The sequence below is a fragment of the Catharus ustulatus genome, chromosome Z, assembly GCF_009819885.2.
Source record: "Catharus ustulatus isolate bCatUst1 chromosome Z, bCatUst1.pri.v2, whole genome shotgun sequence".
In the NCBI taxonomy this organism is placed as follows: Eukaryota; Metazoa; Chordata; class Aves; order Passeriformes; family Turdidae; genus Catharus; species Catharus ustulatus.
In genome coordinates this window covers 9,848,218-9,864,846 of record NC_046262.2, presented here as the reverse complement: position 1 = coordinate 9,864,846, position 16,629 = coordinate 9,848,218, and positions in this window count along the sequence as shown.

Below are 16,629 nucleotides of genomic sequence, written 5' to 3'. Positions count from 1 at the left end.
TGTAAAGAGAAGCTTACTGGTTTCCTTGTTGCTGTTACCTGCAGTCGGTTTAGCCACAAATGGTGAATGAGAGCAGCTAACACCTCTGAGAGTAGACATGAGATTATGTGAAGTGTCTCAGTGCAGAAGCTGAAGGCGTGTGGGGCACTAATCCTGACATACAATTGCTACCTGTAACAGCCACTCCTGCCGTACTTATTTACGCCTGAAGTACTTCTGGAGTGCTCCTTACTCCACCTGTAACATCTCTCCTCCCAGCCAGCCTCATTTCCCTGTGGCTCTGCTTCCCTGGCTCTGCTCAAAGGACAGCCAAGCTGCCCACTCCACCTGCCAGCTCCCTGGGAGGCACCAGCACGGCTGTGTGCAGGCTGGTGCTGTTATCAACGTGATACAGCGTGTGAATTGCAGTGTCAAGCACTGCCTTTAGTCATGGGGCTCTTTCTCCTCCCTCCTCCTACTCTGGTGCTGACCTGTGCTGGATCACAAGGCAGCGCTGCTGGCTGCAAGACAGGGAAGCAGTGACTGTTCCCCAAGGCTTTCCCCAACACTGCCTTGCAGTGTTAACACACCTTTTCTCTTCCTCATTTTGGGTTTTGGCAGATGCTTTGAAGTTGTTCAGGAGAGAACCAGTCCAGGCAGTCAAAGGCTGCTGTTGGCAGATTCTACCTTGCTGAGCCCAGGGGCATTTTGCTGAGCAGTCTTGGCCTCTTTTCCAGTGTTCTCCTTAGTTGCCTCCACCACTGGGCTGCTGGGAAGCCTGCCTTCTGGGCAGCACATAGAACTATTTGTGGTCAAAACTTTTCTAGGAACTCGTGCTCAGATCTGAGACATGTATGAGAAATGCATGTCAGTAATGAAGTCCCTCAGTAAGTCTTTCCTAGGTCCTGTGCCAAGAACATGGTGCAAGCCCAGGGCTGAGATCCAGCTGCAGAACAGCTCCTGTAGCTTGGCAAGGACCGTGCTGAACCAAGGAGGGTGGTGAAGAACTCTTCCCCAGCAGTGCCCTCAGTATTTCCTGGGTGCTGCTGTAGGCACAGCTCACATGTGACGGTGAGAGGAATAACATGAGGGGAGGGCCAGCACAATTCCCTGGTAGGTCTGCGTGGCACATCTGGTGAGCTTCCCCAAACCAGAGCAGATCAATCACAGATTTCTGTCGCCTCTGTTGCAATGGGTGCAAGTTGAATCACAGTATGTGCTGCCAGGAGCCTGGCACACACCCAGGCAGCACACCTGTGTTGGCAGGTCAAGTTTCTCTCACATCTGTTACTTCTGCTTTTCCTGTGACAAGGCAGGAGGGAACCAAGAGAATAGAGGGTTGGAAGCTGCTAGTCAGGGGAAGTTATGCAACACGGGAGACATTGGCTTAATTTCTGCAAGGCTCTGGTTTGCAGAGTCATTAGCAAACAGTCAGTGCCCTGCCTACACGGCAGGTCTAGCCAAGCTTCTTGAGAGCAGTGTGGCTGGTGTTAGGTTGTCATGGGCACAAATGTGTGCCAGCAGTTGGGAGAAACTGAAGGAAAAGCTGCATGCCCCCCCAGCTCATGGTCAAAGTCAGCACTGTGCGAAAGCTAAGAATTTATTTCATCTTCCTGCTGAAGATGACCTGTCCTATGAAGACAAGTTGTGAAAGTCAGGATTGTTCAGCCTGGAAAAGAGAAGAATCTGAGGAGACTTTATAGAATCTTCCAATACCTAAAGAGGCTACAAGAGAGCTGGTGAAAGACATTTTATAAGACACTGTAGTGGTAGGACATGGGGCAGTATCTTCAAACTGACAAAGGATGGGTTTAGATCAGCTATCAGGAAGAAATTGTTTGCTGTGGTGGTGGTTGAGACACTGAAACAGGTTTCCCAGAGAGGCTGTAGATGACCTGTCTCTGGAAGTGTTCAAGGCCAGACCAGATGGGCAAGGTGGTCTAGTGGAATGTGTCCCAATTTATGGCAGGGAATTGGAACAGGATGGTCTTTAAGGTCCCTTCTAACCCAAGCTTTTCTATTATTCGATTATCCATTGAAGAGGGGCAGGTATATGAGCAGCCCTACCTTATTTCCTACAGCAGCATCTGACCTCATGGCACTTGGAAAGTTATGTTGCAGAAAAAAACAAAGAATAAATCGTGTAAGCCAGGGTGGTAAGATCTTTCATGATACATCACACTATAGTTCAGTTGGTGTATGACGAAGTGCATAGGGTTTATACATTTTCTGTCTCACAGAGACAGCAAACACCAGCCTTTACTGGGCTGAGTGAGCAGGGGCAGCATCCAGAAGAGGCCAGTCAGCCTGTAGATCCCCTGAGTACTGCATTTCGTGCCTCATAGGACTTAAGCTGAGCTCTGAGAGGAAAGATAGGAATAGAAACAGGCGTGGGGAGCTGGGCAGAGCCAGCACAGAGGAAGATGGGAAGAGCAGCAAGAAGGATTTGCAATTCATCACAAGTGAGAACTGGAAGTGTTCCTCTGGGCCTGAAGGCTTGAGAGGAATTTTATTTCATAACCTGGGCCTTAATAGCCATCCCCTACACTCCATCTCTTCAACTGATGCTTCATACCATCCTTTAGAGAGCTTCTCTAAACTGATTCATTTTTGCAGACTTTTGTGCCCCTTCATTACCTCCCTCTATCCTTTGCATTTCAATGATCTTGGCTGCAGACATTTTAGCCAATCACCTCTGGACTAAGATCTACCTCAGGTTAGTCTTGGCCTGTCCAAACTAAAAACTCTGTCTTGCCTTTGGCCCTTGAGGTAGCTGTCCAGTAACTCCCCATCAGACTGGCTGAAACAAAAATTTTCACTCTCCTTCCATTCTCAACCTTTCCTGTTTTCCTATTTCACACTTCTGCTTTTTCTCTTCCTCTCCTCAGTCTGGCCGTCATCTCTGATATATTTTTGAGTTTTAGGAATGCAAACCTGTAACCCAAGCAGTGGTATGACACACTCTTTTCACAAAACTGGCAGCCTTTGTGTTGTTTGCTTTCTTCCTGGGAAACTTTATAGAGTATGTTGATATGTTTCCTTCCCCAAATGTGTCTTAAAGACTGATTTGGCTCTCAGCCCAGACAAGGGCTACCCCACACTATCCTTAGCATCACTCCAGCCTATGTCAAGTGACTATGGAGTGTTGTGACATCATGTCTGAGATACCTTCCTACCTTCCAGCTGACTTTTTTATCCACACCTAGTCCTCCCACACTTCGCTGTGCAACATTTATGACTGGCTACTTGACAAGGGCTTTGCTTGTCAGCTTGCTCCTTCTAGTGCATCCCAAGAGCACAGAAAGCACTGTGAGATTTAGGGGACAAACCCGTGCCAGCTTCTGGCGGTGAAGGTGGCCAGTGGGGTGCGGCTGGAGCAGGGGAGGAGCAGTGCAGGTATAAAGCCATACTTTCTCTGACACTTGTTTTCAGCAGTGCTTTGCTTAACCTTATTCTGATCAAAGCATCATTTTGTCTAGTGGTCCTTGCTGTGTTGTTCTTCTGTAAGAGAACCTGATTGCTTTTGATCTGTTCTGCGTTGTTTTGCAGCCTAGAAATCCTAGTTAGTTAATTCCTCAGACTTACAGAGTCTCAGAGTGGATAAGATTGGAAAGGCCCACATTTGGTCCAGCCTCCGTGTTCAAGCAGTGTCAACCTAGAGCACTTTGTAGAGGATTGAGTCCAGATGATTCTTGAATATCTCCAGTGAGGGAGACTCCTCAGTGCACAGTGAAAGAGTACAGTAAATTCACAAATACAAGCCGCACTGACTATAAGCCGCATCTCTGGGTGTTGGCAAATATTTCGGTTTTTGTCCATAAATAAGCCGCACACGAATATAAGCCGCTCTGTCGTTCGCAGCGAGGACCCGCGTGCAATTAGTAACAGAACCGCGGGAGGGCGGGGTTTACTGGTTGAGCTAAGGCTGTGCAGGCTCGGCCCGCTAGGGGCCGCTGACGGGACCAGGTGGCCCAACCCGGTGCTGCCGCTCGGGGCCGGCCGCCGCTGCCCCTGGGCTCGGTCACCCCGGGTCGGCGCTGCCCCGCGGTGGCAGGCAGGGATGGAGCTTCCCCCGCTCCTACGGCAGCGGCGGCGGGCGGGGACGGAGCTTTCCCGCGCCCGTGGCGCCGGCGGCGGGCGCGGACAAAGCACCCCGCCTCCTCCCCGGGCCGCGGCAATGGCTGCGCAGGGCTCCCGTCGGCTCCCGGAGCCGCGGCAACGGCGGCGCCCCCCCCCCGTCGGCTCCCCGAGCCCCGGCAATGGCGGCGCCCCCCTTCCTCCTCCCCTGGGCTGTGGCAGAGGAGGGAAGAAGAGAGCTCTCCCGCCTCTCTCCCCGCCCCCCGTGCTGCCTGCAGGGAGCCAGGGCAACACGGTAACACTGTAACAATTGCGAAATGCCGGCTTTTACTGGCCGGTGCTTGGCTCGGCACTCTGGCTGGCACGTCTGGGGTTGTAAATGTCAGAAAATTATTAATATATTAGCCGCACCCGACTATTAGCCGCACTTCCGGGTTTCCACCAAAATTTTTGTCAAATTGCTGCGGCTTGTATTCGTGAAATTACTGTAATTGAATTTGCTTTAACCTGCTATGTCATTGCTTAATTAATATGCTTTTGTTCCTATAGAGTGAAACAAAACAAGTAATCCTTTCCAAATTACCTCAGTCACTGCAAATGGTTTTTCAACACATCCATTTGTCTCCCTTGGCTGTCTTCTGTGGCCAATGTACAGTAATTTCATGATTATAAGCCACACTGAGTATAAGCCACACTTCCGGGTGTCAGCAACTTTTCATTCTTTGTCCATACATAAGCTGCACCTGATTATAAACTGCATGTTACAATACAGGGTGTGATAAAAGGTATCTATTCTATCACCATCTGTTGAGGGTGGGGGCAGTGATCCTTATCTCCGTGGGAGATATTCTGCTAATGGACCATCCATTGAAACCAGGTGGGCCATTGTTCTTTATCTTTTCACAACCCATCCTTCCTCCAGCGAGTCATTTTCTGCTAATGGCCATTGAGTCCCACTGTGGGACTGATAAAATTACTGCATCCCATTGGAAGTTGCTCCAGCCAGGGGGAAGAGCCCAACATTTCTTACCAAGATAAAAACAGAGGTTTTGGGACACTAAGGGAGCCCCTTTCTCCACTGGACTCCAGAGGGAAATGGGACTCCTCCACATCACCACTGGACCTCTGGAGGGAAACTGTACCTTGTACAGGAGCACTGCTCCAACTGAATCACATCTGTCACTGCAGGAGGATGCAGCCACCATTGAATGGGACTGCTGCCAACACCCTCCCTGACGGGGTGTCAGGTTGTGCTCTGTCAGGGTTTGGGTTTGTTTCTTTGTAGTACTGTATTTCTATTTTAATTTCCCTAGTAAAGAACTGTTATTCCTAATTCCCATATCTTTGCCTGAGAGCCCCTTGATTTCAAAATTATAATAATTTGGAGGGAGGGGGTTTGCATTCTCCATTTCAAAGAGAAGCTCCTGCCTTTCTCAGCAGACACCTGTCCTCCAAACTAAAACAGCAACATTTTGTTCTTTGTCCATACATAAGCCGCACCTGATTATAAGCCACACTTTGGGTTTGCACCAAAATTTTAGTCAAAACGGTCTGGCTTATAATAGTGAAATTACTGTATTTAATTTTCCTTTTCCCCTTTTCTGCTTTTTCTTAATTCCACTGTACCTTCTCTGAGAAGAAAGGAGAAAACCTTCCCTAACTGATCCCCAGGACACTTTCCCAGCTGGGGATAACTGGTCTGAACTCCTTAGCGCAATTACAGTTTCTCCTTGTAAATTGCACCTACCCATACTTTAATTTGTGATTTTATCCCCCAGCTTTCATTCTGAGATCTTGTTCATTTTCACTACACTGCATTCTTCACCCTCACCATCAAACTTTTCCCTCTCACTGTTCACACACAGATCTTTTATAAATGCATCAAAAATCACAGATTCTGGTGGGACACACTGGTGTGTTCCATTATGTCCCCGTGGATGCTATTCCATGGTGCTCTGCTGCAATTTCTCCAGAGGTCTTGGATAAAAACCATTTGTATAATTTACTGTTTGTGTTATCAGTTTGTTTTTAAACATAATCTGCTAACTGCTTTCACTTGAATCATCTGTCCCTCCAAAAGGAAATTGTAGGATGGGAATTTCCCTTCATTTCTTGTTGGTATGGATTACTAATTTTGCTTTTCTGCTGGGCCTCTACCCTCTCTGAATGGTCTTTCACACCACTGTTATACTATTTATGGCAAACTTCCGGGATGAAAATGTTTGGGGTTTTTTTAATTCGAAATGGTATGTTGGTTTGGGGTTTGTTTTTTTAATTTTTTCAGCTTATCACTCTAACAGACTCTGTTATGGTTTTCAATTTCATTTATTGTGGTTACTCTTCTTCAGAGAATTGCTGGAGGTGTTGAAATATCCTCAAAAGGATGAATTGTCACTTCCTATATGTCTCATTTCCCCTTTTGCACACTAATTTAATTTTTCAGAATTTGGAGTTTCCTGGAAACCCATTAGAAAATCCTATCAGTCACACTTTGTCTTTTGCAGCCATCTTTAAACACCACTTCAGATTTCAGTAGCTTCATCCTGAACTCTTCTAGAGCCACTTTGGAGGAGGCTGGAACATGGAGGACTTTTCACAGGTAGTGATAAGACTAAGGGAAATGGCCTTTAGAGGAAAGAATATCCATTTAGATTAGCATTAAGAAGAAATTATTTACTGTGAAGGTGATGAGGCACTGGCACAAGTGGCCCAGAGAAGCTGTGGATGCCCCATCCTCAGCAGTGTTGAAGGCCAGGCTGGATGAGGCTCTGAGCAACCTGGGATAGGGAAAGGTGTCCCTGGCCATGGCAGGGGGTTGGAAATAAAGGATCTTAGGGCCCCTTCCAACCCAAACTCTTCTGTGATTTTTACAAAGCATGCAGAGAAGGTGCAGAATTAATGCCCCGTGCAGCACCATGGACCTGAGTCCAGCAGCAAAGTTAAGGTAAGTCTTTAGCCCCTCCTGTGGTACATTGACACATGCATGAGAGTCTGGGCACTTGTTGCTCTCATCAGATACTTGGAAAGCTGCATGTTTCCAGAAGAATCTCTGGAGAAAGCACAGTGCATCTGAGGCTCACAGCTGCTCTGGACAGGGCAGAGCAGGCTAAAAGATTTTCTGTTTTTGTTTAGGTCTTGCATCAGTTTGCTTACTCTGTCTGGCATCAGCTCTTTGTATCACAGGTCCTGGCAGCTGGCAGCCAGGGGAACCCCCTGTGCACCACAGATTTTGATCCCAAAGCTGTGCTTGGCTTCCAGTCAAGCAAAAACATTTGGCAAATTAGGATGTTGGAAAATTAGTAAGAAACACCACACTGTCAGGAGACCTGCAAGAGAGTTTCAAAGTGTTTCTCCTGCTGCCTTTGTGCTTTGGAGGTGTCTGCCAGAAACTGAGCCCTGCTGTGGCCAGTCTGGCAGGCATCACCTCAGTTGCTCAGTCCCTGCCAGAGGCATTGTCTCACCAAATACTGGCTGGAATGACAGCAACAGCACAGCTGAGGGCCTGCTGAGCTGAGTGCCCCAGCCCCACCACACTGCATGCACTGTGCTGAGAGGAGAGCAGGGGCACAGTGGCAGGTACTCCAGGAGCTCTGCACAGCCCAGGATCACTGAGGTGGCTTCCCCGGAGGAGCTGATGCCTTAAGATCAGGCAGATCCCAGCTGGGAATAGGCAGTTATCACCCCATGTTAAGGCTGTAAGAGATAGCTTGTGGTTTTGTATGCCTGCAAGTTCGCTGTTTTCCTGGATGGGGATTGAGGGGGAATGGACTCCAGTCGTGAGGAGTTAGGTAATGGAAAATATTTGCCAGTTCAAGACACAGAAATGCTTCTGTAGAAACCAGCCTGGATCCAGCATTCCACTGCAGATCCACAGGTCAGTATTCCTAACACAAACCTCAGAGCTGGTTTAAGGTGTCCACTGTGCTCTCTAATGTCGGAGCTGGAGCAGGGAGTTGTTTTCATGGATGCTGCTCCAGCTCTAAGCCAGCTCTACACCATACTGCTCATACCAGCCAGAAGCTACCTCTGTGTCTTCACATCTACAGCAAGGTTAATTTACAAACTGTCCTCAAACAAGGGAGAGTTGGAGTTTCGGAGGGGACTTTGTATTCGAGATAGAGCTGAAAAAACATAACCTTTTAGTGTAGCAAACAACATTCAGCAACATTTGCCTTCAGCTTTCACCTGCAGTTTCTGATTTCGTCCAAATTTAGGTGCATCTGTTCTAGTTCTCAGTATGTAAGTGCAGGACCTGTATCCCTCGTTCCACTTCTCCTTAACTAGATTTTTCATTCCTCTCTAATCTGTCTTAGAGAAAGAAGAAAGGGAGCTTCTCTGCAATCAGCTGATTTCTTTGAGGAAGCATCACAAGACATGGGGAGAGGCATGTTTGTGCTGAGGGCCCCAAGAAGTGCCATTTTTCCTCAAGATCACTGCAATCAGCCTGTCCAGTGCGTGCAAGCTCTAACTCTGTGCAGCTCCTGTGTTCTGCCACAAGCACAGGCCATTCCTCTAGTTCTGGGGCGAAGGAAACCTGGCTGCTTTTCAGCCAGATGGCTAATGGCTGGGGCAGGGGACAGCGCTGCTAACACTGCATCAAAGGCTTAATGAATTCCAAAATCATGTGCTCCACGTGACAGCACTAATGCTTCCCTTCAGCGGCTCATTTGGGATTTGGTTAAAAACACATTTGCCTGACAAGTTCCCAGAGCTCGTTACTGTTCTTTTGATCCTGTTATCCTCTCGTGGTTCTGCTGCAGCAGAGCGAGAGGCAGGGGCCGGGTCTCTGCAGGGCTGGGCACTCCATGGGCCCCATGGCTGTCCCTGAGCATTAGCCTTGCCATGGCCACCAGAGCAAGGAGAGCAACACAAAGAATCACAAGGAGCATGGGACTCCAGGCTCTGTGGTGGGAGTTCCTCACTTTTGTCACTAGGGCTTGCCATGTCTGGCTTTTCTTGGACAGACTTTTGTCATCTGTAGAAGATACAGTTTGAGAAAGAGGCTGCTTTGCAGTTTAATAATAAATGGCCCAGGTTTCCCTGCAGCATGTGCAGATGACTTTGCAGTTGTCCAGGTTTTGTAATAAACACCCGGTGTTTTCTGCCCACACTGGCCAAACTCAGTGTGATGTGAAGCTTTTCTACTTCCTCTTCTCGCATATGTATTAAATATATGTATATATTTTAAATAATCACATAATTCTCTCTTTGTTTCAACAGTTTTGGTGATTAACATATTTGTTCAATGTTACTTCCCCATTGGTCCACTTCACACTGGCTTGGTATACTCTGTTTGGTCAGTTTGTACTTGAGCAAGTCCTTCCCTGTCTCTCTCAGCCCAAAACTGCCCAGTTGCTCCTCTTTTGCCTCCTTTATGTAAACTCTATCCCTTCCTGAAGGGGCTGCTGCCAAAGGAGATGATTGATCTAGCTGGACTTGGTAGGAGAGGAGAATCTACTGTTTGCAGAGTTTTTCTTCGGTAGCTGGGGACTGTCTTTCATCTTTAATTCGTTGCGTGAACTTTGACTTGGCAGAGTCCTGTCTGTGTCATCCTCATAGGAGGTGAAACATGGAGCTTTTTGGATGGAAGAATGTCAGCCCAGATCAAATGCAAAGAATCTTCATTGTTCTTAAGTCCTGATAATGTCCATCAGCAACAGTAGTGGATATAGCACTGAGAAGCGCTTCTGCAGGAAGAGGTTGATAAATAGGGGCAGTAAGCCCTGTGATTGCCCGACTTAATGACACTTAATTTGTTGTTGCTAAGTGTTCTGCTGAATCTTCTTCCTTCTCTAAGAAAATGGAATCTTATATGTCAGACAAACATTATGTGGCAAGACAGTGGGATGAGGAAATTACCTGCATCTGATGGAACTAAAACTGTACTCTCTGCATTCCTGTTGTAATTATACCTGTTAGAGAAGAGTCTCTGTGTAACATGAAGGTCTAATTAAACTGCAGCCGGGAAAGAACTTGTCAGTTCATGGTGTATCAAGTTTGTAAGAGACCACAGAACCACCTGGCCAGAAGTCTGTGGTGCCCAGGGGAAGGCTTTCATGTAGTCCTCACATCATGCAAGGCCTCCAGCCAGGCGGACTCTGGGGCTGTGTTGGCTTTGCTGCTAACTTTGCTCATCCCACCTCATTTTCTGTCTTCTCCGACTGCTCATTTGAGACTTTGGTGGTGCATCAGCCTCTGCAAAGTACCCGGGCTGCCTCCCCACCTGGAGACCTCTGATCTGCTCTCCTGGCATCACTTGAGCAGCAGTGGGAATTGGTTCCTCTTCCCAGCGCTGCTCAGAACATCTGCCCTCCTTCTGCTCCCTGGGCAGCCAGGAGAAGCTGCCAGCTGGTACTGCTCTCTCCTGGGAGTGCGCTGCTGCCAGGGCCCGCACAGAGCTGTGGCCTGGCTGGTTTGGGCTTTTCCACTGTCCTGGCAGATGGACACTGGTGTCACGCAGAGCTGGGGGTTTTCTCATGCTGCCCCTGAGGTCTTGCACTCCTGCCTGACGCCGCAGCAATGGTTACATTACATGCTATGGATTAGTACGTACATAGCACGCTACATATCGTGTTGCAGCATGCTCTGAGCACAACCCACAGCACGTCCACAGTAGCTTATAGAATCACAGGATAGATTAAATTAAAAGGACACAATCAAGGTCATCTCTGCCACGGTCAGGGATTCCTTCCACAAGACCAGGCTGCCCAAAGCCCCAGTCAGCCTGGCCTTGAGCAGTGCCAGGGTTGGGGCAACCACAGCTTCTCTGGGTGATCTGTGCCAGGGCCTCACCACCCTCATTAATGGAAACCTCTTCCTCATATCTGATCTAAATTGACCCTTTTTCCATTATACGCAATTAACCCCTGTCCTATCACAACAGGCCCTGCTAAAAGGTTTGGCCCCATCAGATCCAGTAGTCCCTCTAGCAGTGACAAATTATCCCAGGAGAAACTGGTGCCTTCTGTTAGCTTCTGAACCAAGGGTTGCCTGGTCTGGAGCACGTCGGCAGCAAAACTGATGCTAAAAAAAGCCATGAGAGGTTATGAAGAGTTTCAGGCAAAAAAGTACTGGGAGAATGTTGAGCAGAAAGCTGCATGGGGTCAGGTCCCCAGCTGCTAGATGAACATCTTGGGAACAGTTCTGCAGCATTTTGCTGCCTGCAACACCTTCCTCAGGCATCACACGTATCAGGAGCAAATGTGACTGAAGAGGAGATTCAGGAACAACTGGGTCAGAGACCTGCAAAGGCCAGCTTGCTTGGTAGCACTGGTTTGGTTGAGGCTGTAGAAAGATTTGTCAGGGAGTCCTCTATTTCTGCAGGAGGTAAAAACTGCAGTTGATCTGTAGCACCTCAGTGGGCTGTAGGTAGATACCCCCAAACTGAGATGCTCGGCCCTGAGACACCCCAGAGCCCTCATGCTCTAGGAGTGCTTCCTGCAGTTCAGGGGCAGTGCTACTGGATAACACCCCTTTGCCTTGTGCTGTTGCCAGCCAAAAGGCATGGATTAGGGTAGTGAAGGGACTTGGTGCACATGATACCAAGGTCCTGCCAAGAAACCCAGGAAACAAAATGACTTTGCCATGCACCTTCTTCAGGCAATGCTCCCCTCATGTGCAGAGTTTAAGCCCAGGAAAAACAGGAGGGGAACACACAGAGAGAGGCAGAACCAGCTTGGGAAAAACAGCAGTTAACTAAGAGACGCTGTGGTGAATTGAGACATCCTTGCCTCCTTTTCAGTGTCCTCCCAGGAGTCGTCAGCAGCATCCCCCTTGCACTGCTGTGAGTAGGAGTGACACACAGCTCACTCATATCCCTGCTGCCCCGAACTCGTGTCCTGCTCCGGTTGCTATCCAAATTCTGGGCTCCCCCTCTGCCTTCTTTGAGGAAGGAGCTCTTCAGCAGTTGTGTAAGGGCCTCCCCAGGACCTGGCAGCAGCACTTTTCTATAGGCTTTCCCCAGACTCTTTGCCGTCTCAGCTCAGACTGTGACGCCGATCACGTCCACCCCAACACCCTGCTGGCAGAGCTATCTGTGGGTTTTATCGCCCAACAATGCGTGCAATGTTATTGTGCTAAAAAGAAAACAAAGCCTAATCCATTTTAAATTAAAACAGTGCCCCAGTGTCATGCATCTGATGCAGACACGGTCTGGCAGTGCAGTCCTGCTGGCTCCCCAAAGGCTTCACCCTAGAGAGGCTGGGCTGTGTCTCCATTCCCATCAGTCACAACCTTCAGGCTGGGGGGGCTGATTTTCCAAGGCCCCTCTGGTCTAAAGCCCCTGGGCTGGTCTGTCTCCTAAAATGCTCTGTCACTTGGAGGTGGAACACTGCCATGTGCCAGAAGTTAGCAGCAGACAGAAACCAGGGGAGACAGAACTGGGATCTTCCTATGGAAGGAAAGGTTGATAGGACGAGAGGAAATGGCTTCAATTTGGGCCAAGGAAGGTTTAAATTGGATGTTGAGAAAAAATTCACAATTGAAAGGATGGCCAAGCATTAGATCAGACTGCTCAGGTTAGTGTTAGAATCACTATCCCCAGAAGTGCAAAAACCATGTAGATGTTGGCACTTGGGGACATGGTTTAATGGTGGATCTGCCAGTGTTGGGTTAATGGCTAGACTCAATAGTCTTAGAACCTTCTCCAGACCAAATTATTTTATGATTCTGTAGTGGTATGCAATACCACCATACAATAAAGGCTGTGCCAGATCTGGTTTAGAGTTTATGAAGTCTCAGATGGACTCAAGAGGGGATGAGCATAGGTATGATGTTCACAAAACAAGGCACTGATTGTCTCAGCCTAGGAAACCATTTTTTTGGCTGTGCTGCTTCTGTTCTAAGACACCAGTCTCTGTGATAGTGCCTCACATCACCCAGCAGCATTAGAGTCTGCTCTGGAGGCAAGGCTGGCCCTGGGGGTGCTGCCTAGCCAGGACTCTTTCCCAGCCCTTCTCCATGGTGATTTTGTTTCCAGTTGATGTGGCCACGGATGTGTGCAGCAGACCTGTGGTGCCCGGACTGGGTTGCATGGTGGGAAACAAGGCTTTGTGGCTGTGACAAGCAGGCTCACCTCCACCTTTTCTTCATCCCTGTGTCTGGCAGGACGAATACAGTTTCATCCCATTGTGACGAAGGACATGCTGTGCCCCACTGTGCAGAGCTGTTTGGCTTGTTTGATATATAGGTCTTTTATGTTTGCACTATTGTGCAGCAGTCACGGGTGTGAGCTTTGCTCCGTAGCCATCACGTGGCAGCAAGCCCTGCCAGTGGGAGCTCTGAGATCCCTGCCTGTCCCTCCTCTGCTGCTTGTCAGTGCATGCCTGGTCCTGGTCCCCGTGTGCAGCTGTGGAAGATAAAGACCGAGGAGACTTAAAACCTGTTAGATTTTTGTGAGCCAGGTGGCCCTAAGTAAAACCCCTTTTGTTTGGGTGGTGGTTTTGTTTCTCTGCATCTGACCAGCGCCCTTCTGTGAAAGATGCAGCCCCTGCCCTGTGGGTGTGTGTGTGCAGCGCTGAGGCACACAGAGGTGCTGCAGCATCCCCGGGGGATGAGCTGTGCTGTGCTGAGCTGTACTGCCTTGGGGGAGTCTCCTCAGTGAGTGTTAGAGCCTCATGATTTCCATGTGTCTTTCTGGGTCTCCTCTCCCCTGTCACAACCCTGCAAGTGTCATTTGTGAATCTGACTTCCTTTTTCTCTGCCTATTTTGCCAGCTCATCTGTGACAAGGATGATTCTTAAGAACAGAAGTGAAAGAGTGCACTGATGTCCCTTGACCCTGGGATAACCTGCTATGGTTAAAGCAACCTCCAATTTTCTGCCTGTGGGCTTCCACACAAGCAGTGCCAGAGATGCTCAGGGCATGTAAATTCCAGAGATCAGCTTTCTGAGGATGTTTGACAGCAGAGCAGTTCTCTCCTACTGCCAAGCAACCTATGGGGATGACTGTCAGCAGCTCTGCTGAAACTGGCTCTGTGTGGGGGCAATCCCTAGTCTGGAGGTTAACACCAGGACCCTCTGGCAAAATCCCAGCTGTGCTCAAGGTGAGGATTCACTGTGAAGCCTGAGTGACATGGGTCTCTTCAAAATCATGGCACATGAAAGCCAAGCATGAGACCAGGGAGTGGGACAGGCTTAGGAAAGATAGGGTTTTTCCTTGCAAATCCAGATGTTAGAAAATAGTATTGAGTATGAAGCAGAATGGCATGAATTCCTCCCAGGATACTGTGCCAGAAGGAGCTAATGTTTTTCCAGACAAGGATGGATTAAAATGAATCACAGAATAGTTTCAATTGGAAGAGACCACAAAGATCATCTTGTTCCAATCTTCCTGCCCTGGGCAAGGACACCTTCTGATCTGCATCTTGGATTAGTATGTGGGAACAGGGAAGGGACTTGTCTTCCATGAGCAGTTTTGGTGAGTTCAGGGCTCATGTAAAGTGTCCTTTTCTGGTGTCCACATCTTTGAAATAACTTTTATGGAAAATTGGAGATCTCATAGAGAAAAAAAATGCAGACTTTCAGGCTGGAAAAGTCTCTGGAGGACTAATTAAAAGGCCTTTGTTTTATTAATTTGCCAAGGTGGCTACTGAGGGGTACTTCAAGTGAGGTATGGGAAAGTTCAGAATCCTGGGCTGGCCACACAGCAGAATGAGAAGCAGCAGCATGGTGTTAGTTAGACTAATGAAAAACAAATACAATTGTGTAATTTCAACATCCATTGGAGGAGAGTTGTAAGAAAAAATCCTAAATCCCCTGAAGGTTTATGAGCTCTGACTATGTGTTTCCCAGAAGTGAGCACTGGATCTGTGCAAGCTGCCAGACTTCGTGCCAGGGTGATTGGGTAAGGTGATGCCTGGCAGAATGGTCTGATGACTCTTTTTGCATCTCTAAGTCTCTAACCTTTCACTGGGATCTTCCATCCCAGGTACCTTTTGTTTTATTTTAACTGCTTTAGGTCAATAAGACACTGTAACAATAGCTCAGTGTGGTTATTTTTAAACTCATTCTCTTCATGCTCTTCCATGAGTTCCCCTTTCTTTGTGTATTTTTGTTGTAGTCTTATGGCCCCAGCAGAGGCTTTACTATTACTCTAGTCCTCTTTTTGGAGAAGCTCTTAAGAAAGAACAAGGCATCATGCAGTACACCACACAGTCATCCGCAATGTCAGCGGTCTGTTTGATTGTCCTAACCAGCATCGAGTACCTCCTAAGCAGCAAAAACATGTTTGGTTTCTATGGTATAGAGTTTGCAGTGCTGGGGAAATTTCACCAGGAAGCATTTCACAATTTTCTGTGAATTACAGGCAAGATCCTCAACTCTGCTAATTTCTTATTCATTGAGACACTGTTTCTCTTTCCCTAATGCCAGTTCTCGTCGGGGGAGTAGCCTGGTAGCTTCCTGTGACTATAAAACAACTCAGAGTTTGCTCTGAAGCCACTTGCACCCACCAGGGCTTGCTCAATTTAAACATCCAGGGAGCTAGCCTAAGCTGGTGGTCATTAACACTGTTTCTTAATTCTGTGGAAATTACTGTAGACAGGCTGGTTACAGAAAACCACCTTATATCTGCTGATAAAAGTTTCATTGCACCAAGTGAAAGGTTACAAATGTTTACAATCACGACACTTAATTTCAAGGACAGAAGTTACAGCAATAAAGTGCAGGAACTAGTTAATGAAGTCACCTGGACTGAGAAGCACGAGGACTTGGCATGGAACAAGGAATGGCATGGAATTTTTTAGTTCTCTTGGTACAAAGAACACTTGAAATTTGTGTCCTGAATAATGCCTAAATATTTCAGGAGGTGACCCCAGCCCTCTGTGGTTGTATATCATGGTGAATGATGCTGAGGATGAGCAAAGAGTCTGAGCAGTAATGAAAGTGGTGAATTAACAAAGAATGTGACGACTGGGAGGTCAAGTCGTGCATGGAAAACCTGAGAATTGTTCCCAGCTGAGAACCTGCAGAGGAAACTCCAAAGCTCCATGAAAGGGTTTTTATTAGTCCTTGGCTGAGAACAGCAGGGAGGAGGGGAACCTGTGTGAAGATTAAAAAATCCTGTGTTAGGTGTGACTCCTCAACTGTACATGCATCCCCCTCCATGCTGTGAGATGGGGGAACAGAAAAAGAGGACAAAATAAAAAGGTGTAAGGACAGGCCACTCCATCCAGAATAAAATTTAGAGATTAAAGTCTTCAGAGGGCTTGAAAATTGCACCCTGAGACCTGAAAGAAGCAATAGTTAGCCTACAGGTCTGGTGTCCAGCCAGAGGCAGTGTCACGGCAGACACTGAAAAAGGTACCTCACTTTCAGTGGAGAAAAGGGATCTGGATGTCTTTGGAAGAGTAACAGTTTGGAAAAGCAGGAAGAATGATAAAAAAAAAAATTCAGTTTTACTACAATGATTTTTTTTAGCTTACTCATCTAGATTCTCTATGGACAAAGAAAATGTTCTGTTTTCCTTTACCAGGATTTCAACACTTTTTAAAAGTAATTTCAAATGTGAGTATTAATTAGAGTCAAGATGGCAAGGAATACAAAGGTACAATTTTAAAAGGGAAAAACATAGGGT